The following is a 24976-nucleotide window of genomic DNA, read 5'->3' as shown; positions in this document are numbered from 1 at the left end:
GGCCTGAATTTGAATTCAATACATTGGGCCAAATAATATTTTTCTTATTGTGGTGAACGGTAACAATGAGAAAAACATCTAGTAAGGGACGCGGACATGGTCGTGGTGGTGTTAGTGGACCCTTTGGTGCTGGGAGAGGACGTGGCCGTTCTGCCACAGCCACACGTCCTAGTGTACCAACTACCTCAGGTCCTAGTAGCCGCCAGAATTTACAGTGATATTTGGTGGGGCCCAATGCCGTTCTAAGGATGGTAAGGCCTGAGCAGGTACAGGCATTAGTCAATTGGGTGGTCGACAGTGGATCCAGCACGTTCACATTATCTCCCACCCAGTCTTCTGCAGAAAGCGCACAGATGGCGCCTGAAAACCAAGCCCATCAGTCTGTCACATCACCCCCATGCATATCAGGGAAACTGTCTGAGCCTCAAGTTATGCAGCAGTCTCTTATGCTGTTTGAAGACTCTGCTGGCAGGGTTTTCCAAGGGCATCCACCTAGCCCTTCCCCAGCGGTGGAAGACATAGAATGCACTGACGCACAACCACTTATGTTTCCTAATGATGAGGACATGGAAATACCACCTCAGCATGTCTCTGATGATGACAAAACACAGGTGCCAACTGCTGCGTCTTTCTGAAGTATAATAACTGAACAGGAGGTCAGGGAGGAAGACTGGGTGGAAGACGATGCAGGGGACGATGAGGTCCTAGACCCCACATGGAATGAAGGTCGTGCCACTGACTTTTACAGTTCCGAGGAAGAGGCAGTGGTGAGACCGAGCCAACAGCGTAGCAAAAGAGGGAGCAGTGGGCAAAAGCAGAACACCCGCCGCCAAGAGACTCCGCCTGCTACTGACCGCCGCCATCTGGGACTGAGCACCCCAAAGGCAGCTTCAAGGAGTTCCCTGGCATGGCACTTCTTCAAACAATGTGCTGACGACAAGACCCGAGTGGTTTGCACGCTGTGCCATCAGAGCCTGAAGCCAGGCATTAACGTTCTGAACCTTAGCACAACCTGCATTACCAGGCACCTGCATGCAAAGCATGAACTGCAGTGGAGTAAACACCTTAAAAACAAGGAACTCACTCAGGCTTCCCCTGTTACCTCTTCTGCTGCCGCCTCGGCCTCTTCCTCTGCCTCTGGAGGAACGTTGGCACCTGCCGCCCAGCAAACAGGGGATGTGCCACCAACACCACCACCTCCGTCACCAAGCATCTCAACCATGTCACACGGCAGCGTTCAGCTCTCCATCTCACAAACATTTGAGAGAAAGCGTAAATTCCCACCTAGCCACCCTCGATCCCTGGCCCTGAATGCCAGCATTTCTAAATGACTGGCCTATGAAAAGCTGTCATTTAGGCTGGTGGACACAGACAGCTTCAAACAGCTCATGTCGCTTGCTGTCCCACAGTATGTTGTTCACAGCCGCCACTACTTCTCCAAGAGAGCCGTGCCTTCCCTGCACAACCAAGTATCCGATAAAATCAAGTATGCACTGCGCAACGCCATCTGTGGCAAGGTCCACCTAACCACAGATAGGTAGACCAGTAAGCACGGCCAGGGACGCTATATCTCCCTAACTGCACACTGGGTAAATGTAGTGGCGGCTGGGCCCCAGGCGGAGAGCTGTTTGGTGCACGTCCTTCCGCTGCCAAGGATCGCAGGGCATTCTTTGCTTCCTGTTGCCTCCTCCTCCTACTCGGCTTCCTCCTCCTCTTCTTCCACCTGCTCATCCAGTCAGCCACACACCTTCACCACCAACTTCAGCACAGCCCGGGGTAAACGTCAACAGGCCATTCTGAAACTCATATGTTTGGGGGACAGGCCCCACACTGCACAGGAGTTGTGGCGAGGTATAGAACAACAGACCGACGAGTGGTTGCTGCCGGTGAGTCTCAAACTTGGCCTGTCGGTGTGCGATAATGGGACTAGCCGGTTTGACGCACATCCCTGGCCTGGCGCATGTGCTGAATTTGGTGGTGCAGAAGTTCATTCACAACTACCCCGACATGTCAGAGCTGCTGCATAAAGTGTGGGCCGTCTGTTCGCGCTGCCGGCGTTCACATCCTGCCGCTGCTTGCCTGTCTGCGCTACAGCGTAACCTCGGCCTTCCCGCTCACCGCCTCATATGCGACGTGCCCACCAGGTGGAACTCCACCTTGCACATGCTGGACAGACTGTGCGAGCAGCAGTAGGCCATAGTGGAGTTTCAGCTGCAGCACAGCACGAGTCAGTCGCACTGCAGAACAGCACCACTTCACCACCAATGACTGGACTTCCATGCGAGACCTGTGTGCCTTGTTGCGCTGTTTCGAGTACTCCACCAACATGGCCAGTGGCGATGACGCCGTTATCAGCATTACAATACCACTTCTATGTCTCCTTGAGAAAACACTTAGGGCGATGATGGAAGAGGAGGTGGCCCAGGAGGAGGAGGAAGAGGGGTCATTTTTAGCACTTTCAGGCCAGTCTCTTCGAAGTGACTCAGAGAGAGGTTTTTTGCAACAGCAGAGGCCAGGTACAAATGTGGCCAGCCGGGGCCCACTACTGGAGGACGAGGAGGACGAGGAGGAGGTGGAGGAGGATGAGGATGAAGCATGGTCACAGCGGGGTGGCACCCAACGCAGCTCGGGCCCATCACTGGTGCTTGGCTGGGGGGAAACGCCGGACGATGACGATACACCTCCCACAGAGGACAGCTTGTCCTTACCTCTGGGCAGCCTGGCACACATGAGCGACAGCAGAGTTGCCCACATTTTAACGTGTGCAGATTACTGGGTTGCCACCCTGCTGGATCCACAGTACAAAGACAATGTGCCCACCTTACTTCCTGCACTGGAGCGTGATAGGAAGATGCGCGAGTACAAGCGCACGTTGGTAGACGCGCTACTGAGAGCATTCCCAAATGTCACAGGGGACCAAGTGGAAGCCCAAGGCGAAGGCAGAGGAGGAGCAAGAGGTCGCCAACGCAGCTGTGTCACAGCCAGCTCCTCTGAGGGCAGGGTTAGCATGGCAGATATGTGGAAAAGTTTTGTCAACACGCCACAGCTAACTGCACCACCACCTGATACGGAACGTGTTAGCAGGAGGCAACATTTCACTAACATGGTGGAACAGTACGTGTGCACACCCCTCCACGTACTGACTGAAGGTTCGGCCCCATTCAACTTCTGGGTCTCCAAATTGTCCACGTGGCCAGAGCTAGCCTTTTATGCCTTGGAGGTGCTGGCCTGCCCAGCCACGGCAGGGGGCGTCATTACAGACAAACGCAGCCGCCTGTCTACAGCCAATGTGGACAAGCTGTCCATCCCTTGTGCAGATTAGACATTAACTACCTCCCCTTAACCATATATTATTGTACTCCAGGGCACTTCCTCATTCAATCCTATTTTTATTTTCATTTTACCATTATATTGCAGGACAACCCAAAGTTGAAAGAACCTCTCCTCTGTCTGGGTGCCGGGGCCAAAATATCTGACAATTGACTGTTCCAGTGTTGGGTGACGTGAAGCATGATTCTCTGCTATGACATGAAGACTGATTCTCTGCTGACATGAAGCCTGAATCTCTGTTATGGGACCTCTCTCCTCTGCCTGGGTGCCGGGGCCTAAATATACAGGGAGTGCAGAATTATTAGGCAAGTTGTATTTTTGAGGATTAATTGTATTATTGAACAACAACCATGTTCTCAATGAACCCAAAAAACTCATTAATATCAAAGCTGAATATTTTTGGAAGTAGTTTTTAGTTTGTTTTTAGTTTTAGCTATTTTAGGGGGATATCTGTGTGTGCAGGTGACTATTACTGTACATAATTATAAGGCAACTTAACAAAAAACAAATATATACCCATTTCAATTATTTATTTTTACCAGTGAAACCAATATAACATCTCAACATTCACAAATATACATTTCTGACATTCAAAAACAAAACAAAAGCAAATCAGTGACAAATATAGCCACCTTTCTTTGCAAGGACACTCAAAAGCCTGCCATCCATGGATTCTGTCAGTGTTTTGATCTGTTCACCATCAACATTGCGTGCAGCAGCAACCACAGCCTCCCAGACACTGTTCAGAGAGGTGTACTGTTTTACCTCCTTGTAAATCTCACATTTGATGATGGACCACAGGTTCTCAATGGGGTTCAGATCAGGTGAACAAGGAGGCCATGTCATTAGATTTTCTTCTTTTATACCCTTTCTTGCCAGCCACGGTGTGGAATACTTGGACACGTGTGATGGAGCATTGTCCTGCATGAAAATCATGTTTTTCTTACCTTGCAGACTTCTTCCTGTACCACTGCTTGAAGAAGGTGTCTTCCAGAAACTGGCAGTAGGACTGGGAGTTGAGCTTGACTCCATCCTCAACCCAAAAAGGCCCCACAAGCTCATCTTTGATGATACCAGCCCAAACCAGTACTCCACCTCCACCTTGCTGGCGTCTGAGTCGGACTGGAGCTCTCTGCCCTTTACCAATCCAGCCATCTGGCCCATCAAGACTCACTCTCATTTCATCAGTCCATAAAACCTTAGAAAAATCAGTCTTGAGATATTTATTGGCCCAGTCTTGACGTTTCAGCTTGTGTGTCTTGTTCAGTGGTGGTCGTCTTTCAGCCTTTCTTACCTTGGCCATGTCTCTGAGTATTGCACACCTTGTGCTTTTGGGCACTCCAGTGATGTTGCAGCTCTGAAATATGGCCAAACTGGTGGCAAGTGGCATCTTGGCAGCTGCACGCTTGACTTTTCTCAGTTCATGGGCAGTTATTTTGCGCCTTGGTTTTTCCACACGCTTCTTGCGACCCTGTTGACTATTTTGATTGAAACGCTTGATTGTTCGATGATCACGCTTCAGAAGCTTTGCAATTTTAAGAGTGCTGCATCCCTCTGCAAGATATCTCACTATTTTTGACTTTTCTGAGCCTGTCAAGTCCTTCTTTTGACCCATTTTGCCAAAGGAAAGGAAGTTGCCTAATAATTATGCACACCTGATATAGGGTGTTGATGTCATTAGACCACACCCCTTCTCATTACAGAGATGCACATCACCTAATATGCTTAATTGGTAGTAGGCTTTCGAGCCTATACAGCTTGGAGTAAGACAACATGCATAAAGAGGATGATGTGGTCAAAATACTCATTTGCCTAATAATTCTGCACGTAGTGTATGACACTGGACTGTTCCAGTGTTGGGTGACGTGAAGCCTGATTCTCTGCTATGACATGCAGACTGATTCTCTGCTGACATGAAGCCAGATTCTCTGCTATGGGACCTCTCTCCAATTGATATTGGTTAATTTTTATTTATTTTATTTTTATTTTTATTCATTTCCCTATCCACATTTGTTTGCATGGGATTGATCTACATTTTGCTGCCTTTTGCAGCCCTTTAGCCCTTTCCTGGGCTGCTTTACAGCCTCTTTAGTGCCGAAAAGTTCGGGGCCCCATTGACTTCAATGGGGTTCGGGACGAAGTTTGGGTCGGGTTCGGATGCCGACCCCGAACATTTTCGGGAAGTTCGGCCGAACTTCTCGAACACGAACATCCAGGTGTTCGCTCAACTCTAGTTACAACCCCTTTTTTACCCTGAGGTTTAATCTAAGGACTGGTTTTGAGCGAACCCGAAATGTAAAGGTCGGGTTCGTACCAAACTTCAGGATTTTTTGACCCAGGACCCAAACATTTCTGTAAAAGTTTGGGTTCGGTGTTCGGCGATTTCTTGCGCTTTACTCAAAGGCTGCAGAGCAGCCAATCAACTGAGCTGGAGTCACGTAGCGCTGCACATCACTCTGCTGTGCTTAGTGTAGGGAGAGGATGCTGCTGCTATAAAAGAGAAAATAGGACAAGATCTTCAATCAGAACTCCAATTGAACTAAGCGATCTACATAGATTTAGTTATCTGGGTGCAGTGCAGAATATTTTTACCTTGCCCTGAGCCCATTGACGAAGAAAAATAACTTCTATCCGTCTGACAGTTAGATGGGCAGTGGCGTCAATTTTATGCAAGCTCACTGCACCAGCACTGCATATGTGTTTTTGTGACATTTAAATCCAAGCTTGAAATAATGCAATAATAATCTGTTGTTTTGGTTTTTTTTTAAACACCCTTTTTGGCAAAATACTTTTTGTGCAAAATACACGATTTTACAGCCCTTGCTGCATCTAAACATGTGAAATTCAAGTGTTATATACAGCTGTCATATTCTTTTAGTAAAAAAAAGCACCCTTTTTGAGCAAAATACTTAATATTGCAGCTGAATCTGTGATTGTTAAAAACAAGTTTGAAATACTTCAATAATTTTCTGTCTTTAAAAAAACACCCATTTTTGGCAACATCCTTCATCTTGGGCCTCTGTCACATTAGTCGTAGTGCAATTTAAGCTAGAAATAAAGCTATAATTTTCTGCTTTTAAAAAACACCCTTTTTGTGCAAAATACACACGTTTACAGCCCTTGCTGCATCTGCACGTGTGAAATTAAAGCGTTATATACAGCTGTCATATTCTGTTATTAAAAAAACACCCTTTTTGGGCAAAATACTTAATATTGCAGCTGAATCTGTGATTGTTAAAAACAAGTTTGAAATACTTCAATAATTTTCTGTCTTTAAAAAAACACCCATTTTTAGCAACATCCTTCATCTTGGGCCTCTGTCACATTAGTCGTAGTGCAATTTAAGCTAGAAATAAAGCTATAATTTTCTGCTTTTAAAAAACACCCTTTTTGTGCAAAATACACACGTTTACAGCCCTTGCTGCATCTGCACGTGTGAAATTAAAGCGTTATATACAGCTGTCATATTCTGTTATTAAAAAAACACCCTTTTTGGGCAAAATACTTAATATTGCAGCCCTTGCTACATCTGTGATAGTTAAAAACAAGTTTGAAATACTTCAATAATTTTCTGTCTTTGAAAAAACACTCATTTTTGTCAATAATCTTCATCTTGGGCCTCTGACGCATTAGTCACTGTGCAATTTAAGATAGAAATACAGCTATAATTTTCTGCACATGTGAAATTCAAGCATTATATGCAGCTGTCATAATTTGTTAGTAAAAAAACACCCTTTTTGGGTAAAATACTTATATTGCAGCCCTTGCTGCATCTGTGATTGTTATAAACAAGTTTGAAATACTTTAATAATTTTATGGCTTTGAAAAAAACTAAAATTTTTGGGAATAACCTTCATCTTGGGCTTCTGCCGCCACAATGTGCAATTTGAGCTAGAAATGCAGCTATAATTTTTAGGGTTTTAAAAAACACTATTTTTGTGCAAAATACACAATTTTACAGCCCTTGCTGCATCTGCACATGTGAAATTCAAGCATTATATATAGCTGTCATATTCTGTTATTGAAAAAACACCCTTTTTGGGCAAAATACTTAATATTGCAGCACTTGATGCATCTGTGATTTTTAAAAACTAGTTTAAAATGCTTAAATAATTTTCTGGCTTTGAAGAAAACACCAATTTTTGGCAATAACCTTTATCTTGGGTCTCTGAAGCATTATTTAGTTGTGCAAGTTAACCCTCCTCTTATGTTGGGGTCAGAACCAAACCGTTTTCAGGTTTTGAATGTCTAAGTATCACATAAATTTGTTTATTGCATCAAGATTTTTTTACTTTGTCAGGAACCTCTATTTAAACAATGTAATAGAAAAAGAATCCTTTTCACTAAATTATAAAATACTGTGGTTAAAATTAAGACGTTTATGGTGTTAGGGTAAATTCTGACCCAGTTATAATATACGATTATAGGATACTAATAAGTGCCAAAACTGAAATCATAAACACTCTCTCTGCTTAGTAACACTGACAGCCAATCGCCTCTCAACCCTGTGAGCTGTAGTTTGGGAGGGGCCTATCTCTTTGCCTGCTTGTCTGCTCCTCTAAATAAAGTAAAGAAACATAGGACCAATACATTTCAGAGTTGCTGACTTGCAGAGTAATCATCTCCAATATGCAGCATGGGAGGTATGCTATCAAAAGAAAGGTCTAAGGGGTCACACCAAAAATATTAAAACCAATCTTTTCAAGGATAAAGAAGCCTAACAAGGTAACCAAGATGTAAGAAACAAATTGGATGATAAATAATTGTTCAGAGGGTATTATATGGCTGATTTAGGACACGGGTCAAAATCGACCCATTAACATCATGGATAGTAACAGAAAGCTAACATAAGAGGAGGGTTAAGCTAGCAATATTACAGCCCTTGCTGCATCTGCACATGTGAAATTTAACTGTTATATACAGCTGTAATATTCTGTTATTAAAAAAACACCCTTTTTGGGCAAAACACTTAATATTGCAGCCCTTGCTGCATCTGTGATTGTTAAAAACAATTTTGAAATACTTCAATAATTTTCTGGCTTTGAAAAAAAAAATTTGGGGGGGAATAACCTTCATCTTGGGCCTCTGCCACATTAGTCATTATGCAATTTAAATTAGAAATACAGCTATAATTTTCACGGTTTTAAAAAACACCCTTTTTGTGCAAAATACACAATTTTACAGCCCTTGCTGTATCTGCACAAGTGAAATTCAAGATTTATATACAGCTGTAATAATTTGTTAGTGTAAAAAAAAACACCCTTTTTGGGCAATATACTTAATATTGCAGCCCTTGCTACATCTGTGATTGTTAAAAACAAGTTTGAAATACTTAAATAATTTTCTGTCAAAAAAAAACACCCATTTTGGGAATAATCTTCATCTTGGGACTCTGCCGCATTAGTCAGTGCGCAATTTATGCTAGAAATGCAGCTATAATTTTTTGCATGTGTGAAATTCAAGCGTTATATGCAGATCTCATAATTTGTTAGTAAAAAAACACCCTTTTTGGGCAATATACTTTAAATTGCAGCCCTTGCTGCATTTGTGATTGTTAAAAACAAGTTTGAAATAATTCAACAATTTTATGGCTTTGAAGAAACACCCATTTTTGGCAATAAACTTCATCTTAGGACTCTGCCGCATTAGTCAGTGTGCAATTTAAGTTTGAAATACAGCTATAATTTTCTGGGTTTTAAAAAACACCCTTTTTGTGCAAAATACACAATTTTACAGCCCTTGCTGTATCTGCACATGTGAAATTCAAGCGTTTTATACAGCTGTCATAATTTGTTAGTAAAAAAAACACCCTTTTTGGGCTAAATACTTATATTGCAGCCCTTGCTGCATCTGTGATTGTTATAAACAAGTTTGAAATACTTTAATAATTTTATGGCTCTGAAAAAACACCAATTTTTTGGTATACCCTTAATCTTGGGCTTCTGCCGCATTAGACAATGTGCAATTTGAGCTAGAAATACAGCTATAATTTTCAGGGTTTTAAAAACACCCTTTTTGGGCAAAATACACAATTTTACAGCCCTTTCTGCAACTGCACATGTGAAATTCAAGCATTATATATAGCTGTCATATTCTGTTATTAAAAAAACACCCTTTTTGGGCAAAATACTTAATATTGCAGCAATTTATGCATCTGTGATTTTAAAAAAAAACAAGTTTGAAATGCTTAAATAATTTTCTGGCTTTGAAGAAAACAATTTTTGGCAATAACCTTCATCTTGGGTCTCTGAAGCATTAGTCAGTTGTGAAAGTAAAGCTAGCAATATTACAGCCCTTGCTGCATCTGCACGTGTGAAATTCAAGTGTTATATACAGCTGTTATATTCTGTTATAAAAAAAAACAAAATTTTTGGGCAAAATACTTAATATTGCAGCCCTTGCTTCATCTGTGATTGTTATAAACAATTTTGAAATAATTCAATAATTTTATGGCTATTTTTTGGAATAGCATTCATCTTGGGCCTCTGCCACATTAGTCAGTGTACAATTTAAGTTAGATATACAGCAATTATTTTGTGCTTTTTAATTACCTCAGCTCCCCTAGCTTAAAACCCCTTAATGACCAGACCACTTTTTACAATTCTGCACTACAGTACTTTCACGGTTTGTTGCTCGGTCATACAACTTACCACCCAAATTAATTTTACCTCCTTTTCTTCTCACTAATAGAGCTTTCATTTGGTGGTATCTCACTAATAGAGCTTTCATTTGGTGGCAATGAATTGCTGCTGACATTTTTACTTTTTTTGTTATTAATCAAAATTGACCGAAAGTTCAATTGTAATTTTTTTTAAATAAAACTACATTTCTATCTACATTTTTCTCTATTGTTCTACATGTCTTTGATAAATGCAATACCAAAGTTATAGCATTTACAAACTATGGTACAAAAATGTGAATTTCCGCATTTTGAAGCAGCTCTGACTTTCTGAGCACCTGTCGTGTTTCCTGAGGTTCTACAATGCCCAGACAGTAAAAACACCCCACAAATAACCCCATTTTGGAAAGTAGACACCCTAAGGTATTCGCTTATGGGCATAGTGAGTCCATGGAAGTTTTTATTTTGATTGTAAGAAAAAAAAAATAAAGTCTCATATTTCACTAACTTGTGACAAAAAATGAAATTTTACATAAACTAACCATACCCCTCACGGAATACCTTGGGGTGTCTTCTTTCTAAAATGGGGTCACATGTGGGGTATTTATACTGCCCCGGCATTTTAGGGGCCCTAAAGCGTAAGAAGTAGTTTGGAATGCAAATGCGTAAAAATGCCCTGTGAAATCCTGAAAGTACTCATTGGAATTTGGGCCCCTTTGCGCATCTTGGCAGCAAAAAAGTGTCACGCCGTACTCAGGAGAAGTAGGGCAATGTGTTTTGGGGTGTCTTTTTACATATACCCATGCTGGGTGAGAGAAATGTCTCTCTAAAAGACAACTTTTCCCATTTTGTTATACAAAGTTGTCATTTGACAGAGATATTTCTCTAACCCAGCATGGGTATATGTAAAAATACACCACAAAACACATTGCCCTACTTCTCCTGAGTACGGCGATACCACATGTGTGAAACTTTTTTGCAGCCTAGGTGCACAAAGGGGCCCACATTCCAATGAGTATCTTGAGGATTTCACAGGGCATTTTTTACGCATTTGGATTCCAAACTAATTCTCACACTTAAGGGCCCCTAAAATGCCAGGGCAGTATAAATACCCCACAAGTGACCCCATTTTGGAAAGAAGACACCCCAACGAATTCTGTGAGGGGCATAGTGAGTTCCTAAAATATTTTTATTTTTGGCAAAGGTTAGCGGAAAATGATTATTTTTATTTTATTTTTTTTCTTGCAAAGTCTCATATTCCATTAACCACCTCCGGACCGCCTAACGCAGATGTGCGGTCCGGAGGTGGCGGCCCTGCGCAGAGTCACGCATATATGCGTCATCTCGCGAGGGCCGGGATTTCCTGTGAACGCGCGCACACAGGCGCGTGCGCTCACAGGCGCGCGCGCTCACAGGAACGGAAGGTAAGCGAGTGGATCTCCAGCCTGCCAGCGGCGATCGCTCGCTGGCAGGCTGGAGATCCGAATTTTTTAACCCCTAACAGGTATATTAGATGCTGTTTTCATAACAGTGTCTAATATACCTCCTACCTGGTCCTCTGGTGGTCCCTTTTGTTAGGATCGACCACCAGAGGACTCAGGTAGGTCAGTACAGTCGCACCAAACACCACACTACACCCCCCCCCGTCACTTATTAACCCCTTATAAACCCCTGATCACCCATGATCACCCCATATAAACTCCCTGATCACCCCCCTGTCATTGATCACAGCCCTGTCATTGATCACCCCCTGTCAGGCTCCGTTCAGACGTCCGTATGATTTTTACGGATCCACGGATACATGGATCGGATCCGCAAAACGCATACGGACGTTTAAATGGAGCCTTACAGGGGGGTGATCAATGACAGGCAGGTGATCACCCATATACACTCCCTGATCACCCCCTGTCATTGATCACCCCCCTGTCACTGATCACCCTCCTGTAAGCCTCCATTCAGACGGCCGCATGATTTTTACGGATACATGGATCGGATCCGCAAAACACATGCGGACGTCTGAATGGAGCCTTACAGGGGGTGATCAATGACAGGCGGGTGATCACCCATATACACTCCCTGATCACCCCCTGTCATTGATCACCCCCCTGTCATTGATCACCCCCCTGTAAGGCTCCATTCAGACATCCGCATGATTTTTACGGATCCATGGATACATGGATCGGATCCGCAAAACACATGTGGGGTATTTATACTGCCCTGGCTTTTTAGGGGCCAAATCACATGTGGGGTATTTATACTGCCCTGGCTTTTTAGGGGCCCGAAAGTGTGAGAAGAAGTCTGGGATCCAAATGTCTAAAAATGCCCTCCTAAAAGGAATTTGGGCCCCTTTGCGCATCTAGGCTGCAAAAAAGTGTCACACATCTGGTATCGCCGTACTCAGGAGAAGTTGGGCAATGTGTTTCGGGGTGTCATTTTACATATACCCATGCTGGGTGAGAAAAATATCTTGGTCAAATGCCAACTTTGTATAAAAAAAAGGAAAAGTTGTCTTTTGCCAAGATATTTCTCTCACCCAGCATGGTTATATGTAAAATGGCACGCCAAAATACATTCCCCAACTTCTCCTGAGTACGGCGATACCAGATGTGTGACACTTTTTTTCAGCCTAGGTGGGCAAAGGGGCACATATTCCAAAGTGCACCTTTCGGATTTCACAGGCCATTTTTTACAGATTTTGATTGCAAGGTACTTCTTACACATTTGGGCCCCTAAATTGCCAGGGCAGTATAACTACGCCACAAGTGACCCCATTTTGGAAAGAAGACACCCCAAGGTATTCCGTGAGGGGCATGGCGAGTTCCTAGAATGTTTTATTTTTTGTCGCAAGTTAGTGGAATATGAGACTTTGTAAGAAAAAAATAAAAATAAAAAATCATCATCATTTTCCGCTAACTTGTGACAAAAAATAAAATGTTCTATGAACTCACTATGCCCATCAGCGAATACCTTAGGGTGTCTACTTTCTGAAATGGGGTCATTTGTGGGGTTTTTTCTACTGTTTGGGCATTGCAGAACCTCAGGAATCATGACAGGTGCTCAGAAAGTCAGAGCTGCTTCAAAAAGCGGAAATTCACATTTTTGTACCATAGTTTGTAAACGCTATAACTTTTACCCAAACCATTTTTTTTTTTTGCCCAAACATTTTTTTTTATCAAAGACATGTAGAACTATAAATTTAGCAAAAAATGTATATATGGATGTGGTTTTTTTTGCAAAATTTTACAGCTGAAAGTGAAAAATGTCATTTTTTTGCAAAGAAAATCGTTACATTTCGATTAATAACAAAAAAAGTAAAAATGTCAGCAGCAATAAAATACCACCAAATGAAAGCTCCATTAGTGAGAAGAAAAGGAGGTAAAATTCATTTGGGTGGTAATTTGCATGACCGAGCGATAAACGGTGAAAGGAGTGTAGTGCCGAAGTGTAAAAAGTGCTCTGGTCATGAAGGGGGTTTCAGCTAGCGGGTACTCATTGGAATTTGGACCCCTTTGTGCATCTTGGCTGCCAAAAAGTGTCACACATGTGGTATCGCCGTACTCAGAATAAGTAGGGCAATGTGTTTTGGGGTGTATTTTTACATATACCCATGCTGGGTGAGAGATATATCTCTCTAAAAGACAACTTTTCCTATTTTTTCTATACAAAGTTGTCATTTGACAGAGATATTTCTCTAACCCAGCATGGGTATATGTAAAAATACACCCCAAAACACATTGCCCTACTTCTCCTGAGTATGGCGATACCACATTTGTAACACTTTTATGCAGCCTAGGTGCGCAAAGGAGCCCAAATTCCAATGAGCACCTTTTAGGAGGGCATTTTTAGACTTTGGATTCCAGACTTCTTCTCACGCTTTAGGACCCCTAAAATGCCAGGGAAGTATAAATACCCCACATGTGACCCCATTTTGGAAAAAAGACACCCCAAGGTATTCCGTAAGGGGCATGGCGAGTTCCTAAAAGATTTTTTTTTTTTTGGCACAAGTTAGGGGAAATTGATTATTTCTTTTTTTTTCTCACAAAGTCTCCCTTTCCGCTAACTTGGGACAAAAAGTTCAATATTTCATGGAGTTTCTGCTATTCTCCTTATATTGAGCATACGGGTAATTTTTGGGCTGCATCATGAAAAAATGAGCGGCACAGATTTTTTCATTCGCATCGATCAATGTGGATGAAAAAATCTCTGCCAAAAAATGTGCAAAAAAAAAAAAAAAGAAGGTGAAAGGCATCTTCCAGGACATAAGAGCTCCGCCCAACATCCAAACCCACTCAGCTCGTATTCCCTGGCAAAACCGATTTCTCCATTCACATCAATCGATGTGGATGAATAAATCATTGCCGGAATTATTATTTTTTTATATAAAAAATGTTTGCCAAAGCATGTGAACACCTCCCCTCAGCTCATAAGCCTCGACAAACATATCTTTTTTACTGCAGAGGAGATATATCGTCTTGCAGCGCCACATACAACGAATTTTGTGTAATCTGAATGCACATCAGTGCTGCAGCTGGTCGATCGGTTGGTCCACCTAGAAGGAAAAAAAAACAGGCTGCAACATAATAAATTTATTAACATTAACTTTATATAACATTTGAAACAGAACATTAACTTTTAAAAACGTTATTGAACTTTTGCAACATTAACTTTTTTTCTTACATGTGATTTATTTTTATTTTTTTACCTTTATAGGACAAACCTCTCCTTTCCCATGGGACAAGCGAAAATTACCCAGTGATGTGGCGAAGTACATTATGCACTATGTCCCAGGTGAAAGGAGAGGTTTGCAGCAGCTGTGAGTGAAAGGGCCTGTGTGCCTGTCCTGTGTGACGCAATCCCTATATTAATAGTGTACCTGTGTGTGGTACTTCTGGAAACACTCCTCTAAGCATAGGGCAGGGTGGTCAGGGCAGTCAGGACAGAAATAGCGGGTGTCACGCCTTATTCCACTCCTGCTACAGACACCAAAAAATTTTTCAGGGTGGCAGCTGGTTTGAGGTACCGGCAACGACACTGGGGAAATGTCGCTCGTGTAGCTGGAGGTTCTCAATGATCTCTTCCTGAAATTTGAGGAAGAATCTTGTTCTCCCAGCCTTACTGTAGAGAACAAAACTATTGTACATTGCCAATTGAATTAAATATACAGACACCTTCTTATACCAGCGTCTGGTCCTGCGGGAAAGTAAATAAGGAGCCAACATCTGGCCATTGAAGTCCACCCCTCCCATGAGCGAAGTATAGTTGTGGACACAGAGGGACTTTTCAATGACTCCAGTTGCTCGTTCAATTTTGATTGTCGTGTCTGCGTGAATGGAGGAGAGCATGTAAACGTCACGCTTGTCTCTCCATTTCACACCGCAAGAAGTTCTTTGTTACACAAGGCAGCCCTCTCCCCCTTGCAAGATGGGTGGTAACGAGCCATGGGGGAAGCCCCGGCGACTAGGTTGCGCGGTGCCACAGCAGCCAATCTGTTCTAGAAACAAATGCCTGAAGAGGGGCACACTTGTGTAGAAATTGTCCACATAAAGATGGTACCCCTTGCCAAATACGGGTGACACCAAGTCCCAGACTGTCTTCCCACTGCTCCCCAAGTAGTCAGGGCAACCGACCGGCTCCAGGGTCTGATCTTTACCCTCATAGACTCGAAATTTTTGCGTATAGCCTGTGGCCCTTTCACAGAGCTTATACAATTTGACCCCATACCGGGCGCGCTTGCTTGGGATGTATTGTTTGAAGCAAAGGAGCCCGGTAAAATGTATCAGGGACTCGTCTATGCAGATGTTTTGCTCAGGGGTATACAAATCTGCAAATTTGGTCTATGAGGGGCCGAATTTTGTGGAGCCGGTCAAAAGCTGGGTGGCCTCTGGGACGAGAGGTGCTGTTGTCACTAAAGTGCAGGAAACGCAGGATGGTCTCAAATCGTGTCCTAGACAAGGCAGCAGAGAACATGGGCATGTGATGAATTGGTTTTGTGGACCAATATGACCGCAATTCATGCTTTTTTGTCAGGCCCATGTTGAGGAGAAGGCACAGAAAAGTTTTAAATTCGGAGACTTGGACGGGTTTCCACCGGAAAGACTGGGCATAAAAGCTTCCCGGGTTGGCGGCTATAAATTGAGTGGCATACCGGTTTGTTTCTGCCACGTCCAAGAGCTCCGCAGTCAAGAACAGCTCAAAAAACCCCACTGCCAATCCGATCTGTCTCAACCCGAACTCCAGACTGGGCGGTGAAACGGCGAACTACTGGTGCGGCTGAAGTTGGGGGCTGCCAATCAGGGTTTGCCAGCACCTCAGGGACTCTAGGGGCTCTACAGGCCTGTCTGTGAGGTGGCTTTGACGGGGGAACTAATGCACGTGCCACCGTACCAGCTTCAACTGCCCTTCTGGTGCTCGCCACTTTACGGCAGTGCTGGTACTAAGTCCAGGATGGGCTGTGCTGCTGGTGTATGCATCACCACGTAATCCGACAGCGCCAGCCCCACTCTGCTGCCCTTGAAGTGGATCCTGCACAACCTGTTATCTAGCAACACGGAGCCGGGTACGCCTGGTGGTATCAGGGACCTCAACCTCATCATCCGAACTTTGGGTCAGACTGCCACTGCTTTCTACAGGTTCGTATTCTGACCCACTGGATTTGTCGGATGAGGGTTCCCATCTTCAGAAGAATACCCCTTATTTGCTATTTGGTCAACTAAATTTAGTGGGTATTCCCTGAGACTACCCAAGAAAAAAAGCAAGCCTGTTTTACAAATGGGAGGCTAGCGAAGTACAGGAAGCCGCTGCGATTGATAAAAAATATCAAAATTGATTTATTTTTTTTATCGCCGCAGCGCTTGTGAAGTGATTGTGCAGTGATAAAAAAAAAATAATTGTCACTGCGGCAGGGCGGGCGTGGGTGAACGCACGTGTGGGCGACCAATCAGGCCTGATGGAGGACGAGCTAAGGTGACACTAATACCAGCAGAGAGCACAGAAGCCATTTAACACACTATATTTATAAACATAGTGTGTTAAATGGCTTCTGATTCAATTTTTTAAAAGTCACCAGCCTGCCAGCGATGATCATTGGCTGGCAGGCTGGTGACGAACTTCTCCTCGCGAGAGGACGCATCGGCGCGTCCAGGAGGATTAACCCGGCCGCCGCTAGGACGCAATCCTTCGTTCGGCGGTCCAGAGGTGGTTAAAAAACACCCTTTTCGGTCAAAATACACAATTTTACAGCCCTTGCTGCATCTGCATGTTTAAAATTCAAGCTATATATACAGCTGTAATATTATGCTAGTAAAAAAACACCCTTTTTGGGCAAAATACTTAATTTTGCAGCCCTTGCTACATCTTTGATTGTTAAAAACAATAACTTAATCATAATACTTCAATAATTTTCTGGCTTTAAAAAAACACAAATTTTTGTCAATAACCTTCATCATGGGCCTCTGCCGCATTAATCAGTGTGTGATTTAAGCTAGAAATGCAGCTATAATTTTTGGGTTTTAAAAAACACCCTTTTAGGGCAAAATATACAATTTTGCTGCATTTTCTGCATCTGCACATGTGAAATTCAATAGTTATATACAGCTGTCATATTCTGTTATTAAAAAACACCTTTTTTGGGCAAAATACTTATTTTTGCAGCTCTTGCTACATCTGTGATTGTTAATAATTTATTTACAGATGCCTACAGATGCAGGCATTGAACCTATCTTGCCCCAGGTGAAACTTAATACTTCACTTTTATTATTAATTGAGTAAAATCATGTACTTGATACCTTCATTTTAATTTTATTTTACTTAATGAACCAAAAAAGAAAAAAAGGTAAAAATACAGTAACAACTCCACTGTGTAGTCAAACAGTGAACAGTGGATCAAGAGGGAGAGCACGTGCACTAACTCTCACGCCTGTCACTTTACGGGCAGTATGCTGCCTTCATGCCGCTTGCAGTGCCACTATCAACTAGGTTAAGTTGTGGGAGCCTAGAGCAGTCATCCCACTTTGAACACAGCACATTGACATCCTATGTGCTATCAAAACTTTATCTATCCCTTTGATAGTAGACACTGCGATCGGAACATTCATGGTTTTGATACCGTGTTTAACTGCTGAACTAATCTAGCATTAATAAGTAGGTCCAATTGATGTTACTTGCCCTGGCAAATGCCTGGTGCAAAACCTTTTTGGGGTATCCCCTTTCACGGAAACGATCATACAGAGTGTTACACTCTTTAAGTAAACTGGCATCATCTGAACAATTCCTGTGGGCTCTGATATACTGTCCCACAGGTATCCCCTTTCTGAGTGGTCTCGGGTGATAACTACTCCACTGCAGTAAATTGTTCGTCGCTGTGGGTTTCCGATGGATCTCGGATTGGATGTGGCCATCAGGGTCCAGGAAAATTCTGAGATCCAGAAACGTGATTGTGTTATCATGAATTTCAGAAGTAAATGTCATACCAGTAGAGTTGGTATTAAGACTGTAAACAAATTGGTGAAACTTAAGAGTAGTACCTTCCCAGAGTATTAGTACATCATCAATGTACCTACCGCAAAAAAGTATGTGCTGTGTGAAATCAGAATAATCATGTGTAAAAACAATAGTGTCCTCCCACGACCCTAAAAACAGATTGGCGTAATTTGGTGCGCATTTACTACCCATTGTGGTGCCAACCGCTTGTAGGTAGTAATGCCTATCAAAAAGAAAATAATTGCGCGTGAGTAAAAATTTGAGGAGAAATGAACTCACTATGTGCAGTGAATTGGGTACTCTTAGTGGAAAGAAAGGAAGATACTGCCTTAATCCCTAGATTGTGCCTAATACTAGTGTACATAGCCTCAACATCGAGGCTTGCTAACTTGGTTTGTGAAGTAACCTGAATGTCCTGGAGCCTGATGACCGCATCCTTAGTATCCCTAATGTATAAAGGTAAGCTGGGTACAAATGGTGCTAGAAACTCATCTACATACTGGCTGATATTTTCAGTCATACTGTTGTTGCCGGATACTATCGGTCTGACTGGCACTGGCCGCCTCTGCTTGTGCACCTTTGGAATAGTATAGATTGTGGCAGATGTTGGATGCATCTTAAAGAGGTATTTGAATTCCTCCTTAGAGATGAGGTTTGCTTCCTTTGCTGCAGAGAGTATAAATTTCAGGTCACCCAAGAACTTGTCTGTTGGATTATGATCCAGCTTTTGATAAGTGTCTGTTTGCTTAACAAGGTCTTCAATAGAGTTGAGCGAACACCTAGATGTTCCGGTTCGAGAAGTTTCGGCCGAACTTCCCGGAAATGTTCGGGTTCGGGATCCGAACCCGATCCGAACTTCGTCCCGAACCCGAACCCCATTGAAGTCAATGGGGACCCGAACTTTTCGGCACTAAAAAGGCTGTAAAACAGCCCAGGAAAGGGCTAGAGGGCTGCAAAAGGCAGCAAAATGTAGGCAAATCCCCTGCAAACAAATGTGGATAGGTAAATGAATAAAAATAAAAATAAAATAAATAAAACAATTTCAATTGTCCCATAGCAGAGAATCTGGCTTCATGTCACCCACCACTGTAACAGTCCATTGTCATATATTTAGGCTCCGGCACCCAGGCAGAGGAATGGTAAGGTAAAATGAAAATGAAAATAGGATTGAATGAGGAAGTGCCCTGGAGTACAATAATATATGGTTAAGGGGAGGTAGTTAATGTCTAATCTGCACAAGGGATGGACAGGTCCTGTGGGATCCATGCCTGGTTAATTTTTATGAACGTCAGCTTGTCCACATTGGCTGTAGACAGGCGGCTGCGTTTGTCTGTAATGACGCCCCCTGCCGTGCTGAATACACGTTCAGACAAAACGCTGGTCGCCGGGCAGGCCAGCACCTCCAAGGCATAAAAGGCCACGTGGACAATTTAGAGACCTAGAAGTTGAATGGGACCGAACCATCAGTCAGTACGTGGAGGGGTGTGCACGCGTACTGTTCCACCATGTTAGTGAAATGTTGCCTCCTGCTAACACGTTGCGTATCAGGTGGTGGTGCAGTTAGCTGTGGCATGTTGACAAAACTTTTCCACATCTCTGCCATGCTAACCCTGCCCTCAGAGGAGCTGGCCGTGACACAGCTGCCTTGGCGACCTCTTGCTCCTCCTCTGCATTGGCCTTGGGCTTCCACTTGTTCCCCTGTGACATTTGGGAATGCTCTCAGTAGCGCGTCTACCAACGTGCGCTTGTACTCGCGCATCTTCCTATCACGCTCCAGTGCAGGAAGTAAGGTAGGCACATTGTCTTTGTACCGTGGATCCAGCAGGTGGCAACCCAGTAGAACGCACACGTTAAAATGTGGGCAACTCTGCTGTCGTTGCGCAGGCACTGCAGCATGTAGTCGCTCATGTGTGCCAGGCTGCCCAGGGGTAAGGACAAGCTGTCCTCTGTGGGAGGCGTATCGTCATCGTCCTGCGTTTCCCCCCAGCCACGCACCAGTGATGGGCCCATGCTGCGTTGGGTGCCACCCTGCTGTGACCATGCTTAATCCTCATCCTCCTCCACCTCCTCCTCGTCCTCCTCGTCCTCCAGTAGTGGGCCCTGGCTGGCCATATTTGTACCTGGCCTCTGCTGTTGCAAAAAACCTCCCTCTGAGTCACTTCGAAGAGACTGGCCTGAAAGTGCTAAAAATGACCCCTCTTCCTCCTCCTCCTCCTCCTGGGCCACCTCCTCTTCCATCATCGCCCTAAGTGTTTTCTCAAGGAGACATAGAAGTGGTATTGTAACGCTGATAACGGCGTCATCGCCACTGGCCATGTTGGTGGAGTACTCGAAACAGGGCACACAGGTCTCGCATGAAGGCCCAGTCATTGATGGTGAAGTGGTGATGTTCCGCAGTGTGACTGACCCGTGCGTGCTGCAGCTGAAACTCCACTATGGCCTGCTGCTGCTCGCACAGTCTGTCCAGCATGTGCAAGGTGGAGTTCCACCTGGTGGGCACGTCGCATATGAGGCGGTGAGCGGGAAGGCCGAAGTTACGCTGTAGCGCAGACAGGCGAGCAGCGGCAGGATGTGAACGCTGGAAGCGCCAACAGACGGCCCGCACTTTATGCAGCAGCTCTGACATGTTGGGGTAGTTGTGAATGAACTTCTGCACCACCAAATTCAGCACATGCGCCAGGCAAGGTATGTGCGTCAAACCGGCTAGTCCCAGAGCTGCAACAAGATTTCGCCCATTATCGGACACCACCAGGCCGGGCTTGAGGCTCACCGGCAGCAACAACTAGTCGTTCTGATGTTCTATACCCCGCCACAACTCCTGTGCGGTGTGGGGCCTGTCCCCCAAACATATGAGTTTCAGAATGGCCTGTTGACGTTTACCCCGGGCTGTGCTGAAGTTGGTGGTGAAGGTGTGTGGCTGACTGGATGAGCAGGTGGAAGAAGAGGAGGAGTAAGCTGAGTATGAGGAGGTGGCAACAGGAGGCAAAGAATGTTGCCCTGCGATCCTTGGCGGCGGAAGGACGTGCGCCAAACAGCTCTCCGCCTGGGGCCCAGCCGCCACGACATTTACCCAGTGTGCAGGTAGGGAGATATAGCGTCCCTGGCCGTGCTTACTGGTCCACGTATCTTTGGTTAGGTGGACCTTGCCACAGATGGCGTTGCGCAGTGCACACTTGATTTTATTGGATACTTGGTTGTGCAGGGAAGGCACGGCTCTCTTGGAGAAGTAGTGCCGGCTGGGAACAACATACTGTGGGACAGCAAGCGACATGAGCTGTTTGAAGCTGTCTGTGTCTACCAGCCTAAATGACAGCATTTCATAGGCCAGTACTTTAGAAATGCTGGCATTCAGGGCCAGGGATCGAGGGTGGCTAGGTGGGAATTTACGCTTTCTCTCAAATGTTTGTGAGATGGAGAGCTGAACGCTGCTGTGTGACATGGTTGAGATGCTTGGTGACGGAGGTGGTGGTGTTGGTGGTACATCCCGCTGTTTGCTGGGCGGCAGGTACCAACGTTCCTCCAGAGGCAGAGGAAGAGGCCGAGGCGGCAGCAGCAGAAGAGGCTGAGGCGGCAGCAGCAGAAGAGGTAGCATGGGGAGCCTGAGTGACTTCCTTATTTTTAAGGTGTTTACTCCACTGCAGTTCATGCTTTGCATGCAGGTGCCTGGTCATGCAGGTTGTGCTAAGGTTCAGAACGTTAATGCCTCGCTTCAGGCTCTGATGGCACAGCGTGCAAACCACTCGGGTCTTGTCGTCAGCACATTGTCTGAAGAAGTGCCATGCCAGGGAACTCCTTGAAGCTGCCTTTGGGGTGCTCGGTCCCAGATGGCGGCGGTCAGTAGCAGGCGGAGTCTCTTGGCGGCGGGTGTTCTGCTTTTGCCCACTGCGCCCTCTTTTTCTACGCTGTTGGCTGGGTCTCACCACTGCCTCTTCCTCCGAACTGTGAAAATCAGTGGCACGACCTTCATTCCATGTGGGGTCTAGGACCTCATCGTCCCCTGCATCGTCTTCCACCCAGTCTTGATCCATGACCTCCTGTTCAGTCTGCACACTTCAGAAAGACGCAGCAGTTGGCACCTGTGTTTCGTCATTATCAGAGACGTGCTGAGGTAGTATTCCCATGTCCTCATCATCAGGAAACATAAGTGGTTGTGCGTCAGTGCATTCTATGTCTTCCACCACTGTGGAAGGGCTAGGTGGATGCCCTTGGGAAACCCTGCCAGCGGAGTCTTCAAACAGCATAAGAGACTGCTGCATAACTTGAGGCTCAGACAGTTTCCCTGGTATGCATGGGGGTTATGTGACAGACTGATGGGCTTGGTTTTCAGGCGCCATCTGTGCGCTTTCTGCAGAAGACTAATGCCTGTACCTGCTCAGGCCTTAAAATCCTTAGAACGGCATTGGGCCCCACCAAATATCGCTGTAAATTCTGGCGGCTACTGGGACCTGAGGTAGTTGGTACACTAGGACGTGTGGCTGTGGCAGAACGGCCACGTCCTCTCCAAGCACCAGAGGGTCCACTAACACCACCACAACCATATCCGCGTCCCTTACTAGATGTTTTCCTCATTGTTACCGTTCACCACAATAACAAAAATATTATTTGGCCCAATGTATTGAATTCAAATTCAGGCCTTTTTTTACAGACACCTAACACTATCTGGCTATCTATTTAGGTACCGTATTACACTAATAAAGGCACAGCAGTAACGACAGATTTAGCTGAATATAAATTTGAGGCCTAGTATTTAGGCGCTGGATGACAGGTATAAGTTTACGGACAGAATTAGACTTGGAAATGCACGGTAGCGTGTGAAGTTATTGTGGATGACCCTATCAGCACCTTGAATCTAATATACCCTTTTATGGATAGATTTAAAGTAGGTCTGATACAGCAGAAAACACTAATTTAGGAAATTGCTAAATTGGGAATTGTATTTCAACCCAGAACAAAAACTGTGCTTTGACGGACACTAAATAACTTGACCAGCCACAGCAATAAACACAGATTTAGATGAATGTAAATTTGAGGCCTATTATTTAGGCGCTGGGTGAAAGGTATACGTTTACAGACAGAATTAGACTTGGAAATGCACAGTAGCGTGTGTGTGAAGTTATTGAGAATGACCCTATCTGCACCTTGAATCTAATATACCCTTTTACGGATAAATTTAAAGTAGGTCTGATACAGTAGAAACCACTAAATTAGGAAATTGCTAAATTGGGAATTGTATTTCAACCCAGAACAAAAATTGTGCTTTGACGGACACTAAATAACTTGACCAGCCACAGCAATAAACACAGTGTCACGGCTGAGGATGGGGAAAACCCTCAGCCGTGCGATGGTGGAAGATGGTCGCTGCTTGACCAGGACGACAGGACTAGGGAGCAGGTTACCTCCTATCACGTCCCTAACCTGACCCTAACTCACCCTCCGACCGGTCCCTGGACTAGGAGTCAGGGTAAGACGGCCTGTTCCTTCAGGATACGGAGGAACAGGAGTCTCACTGGCCAAGCTGCAAGGAAGGGAGCACAAATACAACCTATGGCAATGGCAGGTACTTGCCACAAACAAAACACTCACCTGCCACAGACACAAAGCCTGGAAGCCATGTGGAAGTACTGACCACAGACAACAGGACTCAGCACACAACACACTACACACGGGAACCCAGGACCATAGGTGCAATAAACAAACATAAAACCAAACACATCTTCTAGACACCAAAGAAGATTATATATTTGCTATGACCAGAAGGATGGCCCCACTGGCAGTTGGTAAATATCCAGGATGATGTCTCCAGCAAGCATGGCTGAAGCACCCTCTCTGACTACTGCCTACAACTGAGGCTATTTAGGGCCAAGAGGCCACACCCAACAATCAGACACACCCCATGACTCACACCCACAGAAAGGGAGTTAACCCTTCCAAAACCACAGAAGGGAAAAGACAACTTAAAGGGGAAGTGTCCAAAACAACAAACACACTGTGGCTGCTGCCGCAGGCAATGACATGGGTGGCAACCGTGTCCTGGGAGTCAGCCCGAAGGCCAGGACACTGCCACCACATGTACACTATACAACCGAACGTTGCCACGGACAGCCACAGTGAAGGGAAGGATGTAAGTGCACACCACACATAAACAGAGTGCACACAGACATACAAAAGTGTATACAAACACGCACACAACTCCAAGGGAACCGCACACATAGCTGTTGTCTGCGGCAACCGCACTTGAGGCTAACCACATTATGCCTCCAGCTGCGGTTGACACTACAACCCAAACCGCGGGCAACTGTATGCGGCTCCCAAGGAGTCACGGCCATAAACATGGTCGTGACACACAGATTTAGATGAATGTAAATTTGAGGCCTATTATTTAGGCGCTGGGTGAAAGGTATACGTTTACAGACAGAATTAGATTTGGAACTGCACAGTAGCGTGTGTGTAAATTATTGAGAATGACCCTATCTGCACCTTGAATCTAATATACCCTTTAAGGGATAGATTGAAAGTAGGTCTGATACAGCAGAAATCGCTAAAATAGGA

This window comes from Bufo gargarizans, chromosome 6 (genome assembly GCF_014858855.1).
Source record: "Bufo gargarizans isolate SCDJY-AF-19 chromosome 6, ASM1485885v1, whole genome shotgun sequence".
In the NCBI taxonomy this organism is placed as follows: domain Eukaryota; kingdom Metazoa; phylum Chordata; class Amphibia; order Anura; family Bufonidae; genus Bufo; species Bufo gargarizans.
This window is presented reverse-complemented; position numbering follows the sequence as displayed.